Source organism: Cebus imitator, unplaced genomic scaffold, assembly GCF_001604975.1.
Source record: "Cebus imitator isolate Cc_AM_T3 unplaced genomic scaffold, Cebus_imitator-1.0 Scaffold169, whole genome shotgun sequence".
NCBI classification, from domain to species: domain Eukaryota; kingdom Metazoa; phylum Chordata; class Mammalia; order Primates; family Cebidae; genus Cebus; species Cebus imitator.
This window is the reverse complement of record NW_016107484.1, coordinates 34,855-36,677: the sequence shown is the minus strand read 5'-3', so window position 1 is coordinate 36,677 and position 1,823 is coordinate 34,855.

Sequence of the window (1,823 nt, the reverse complement as noted above, 5' to 3'; positions counted from 1 at the left end):
GGGGTTTCACCATGATGGCCAGGCTGGTCTTGAACTCCTGACCTCAGGCGATCCACCCATCTTGGCTTCCCAAAGTACTTGGATTACAGGCATAAGCCACGCCATGCCTGGCCCACAACAACTTCTTCGAAAGGGATTTTTCTCCATGATTTTGAAGATCCATGTTTAGAAGTTGGTAAATAAATCCAAAACCTCTTCCCAGACAATGTCCTGTGTTTTTTTCCCTTTGTTAGTCGCTGTTTCAAAAGTAAAAAAAAATTTACAATCTATTTTTCTTATGTCACAACTTACATGAGATGCATTTCTTTTTAAAAAGTTTTCAAAAGTGTTTCATTGTGGTTTTAGATGATTCACAGGTGATCAGTTTGAAGAGTGAGAATAGCACATGTGGGGTGGGCTGGGGAAGGGATTTGATTATACATTTAAGTGATTGAATTCAGTTCTCTCTCATTTGCTGGGCAATAGTTCTCTGGTTTTTGCAGGTTATTCTCATCATTTCAAATTAAAGCAAAGACACATGATTGGTTCTCAAGTCCTGTGTTCTCATTAAGAAAAATAGAAAAATGCTGGGCTCGGTGGCGCACGTCTGTAATCCCAGCACTTTGGGAGGCCGAGGTGGATGGATCACAAAGTCAGGAGTTCGAGACCATCCTGGCCAACATGGTGAAACCCCGTCTCTACAAAAAATTAGCTGGGCATGGCGGTGGACACCTGTAATTCCAGCTACTTGGGAGGCTGAGGTAGGGGAATCGCTTGAACCGGAGAGGCAGAGGATTCAGTGAGCTGAGACTGTGCCATTGCACTCCAGACTGGTGACAGAGCAAGAATCCATCTCAAAAACAAACAACAAAAAGAGCAGGACGTTGTGACTCACGCCTGTAATCCCAGCACTTTGGGAGGCTGAGGCGGGCGGATCACGAGGTCAAGAGATCAAGACCATCCTGGTCAACATGGTGAAACCCTGTCTGTACTAAAAATACAAAAATTAGCTAGGCGTTGTGGTGCACGCCTGTAGTCCCAGCTACTTGGGAGGCTGAGGCAGGAGAATTGCTTGAACCCAGAAGGTGGAAGTTGCAGTAAGCCGAGATCGGGCCACTGCACTCCAGCCTGGCACCTGGCCATGGAGCAAGACTGTCTAAAAACAAACAAACAAACAAACAGAAAAACATGCAACTCTAATTGAACATGGTGAAACATATTTTGCTATCGGTCCTTTCATAGTGCCTTTGTCCAGATGTTTGGACTGAGGCCCCTGAGGGCATGAAGAGCCAGCCTGAAGGACAGCGTAGGGTGTGCCTACAGGGAAGGTCCTAGCTCACCAGAGACAGAAGAGGCAGACCCCCTTCTTCCAGGCCCTAGTCTTCCACATCCTACCTCAGCAGTCATTTGTCAGGCCCTTCATTTTACTGATTTAATAATGTGTTTAAATAATTTATTTCATGTCTCTGCACCTTCACTCAATTTCTTTTCAAAGAAACAGAGAAAAACAAAAATAAAATGTCACAGTTCTGTGCTGGGGATGGTGGCTCACACCTGTAATTCCAGCACTTTGGAAAGATGAGGAGGGTAGATCATTCGAGGTCAGGAGCTTGAGACCAGCCTGGCCAACGTGGTAAAATCCCGCCTCTACTAAAAATACAAAAATTAGCTGGGTGTCGTGGCGTGCACCTGTAATCCCAGCTACTCGGGAGTCTGAGACAGGAGAATCGCTTAAACCGGGGAGGCGGAGGTTGCAGTGAGTTGGGATTGCACCATTGCACTCCAGCCTGGGAGACAGAGTGAGACTCTGTCTAAAAAAAAAAAGAAGAAAACAAAACATAACA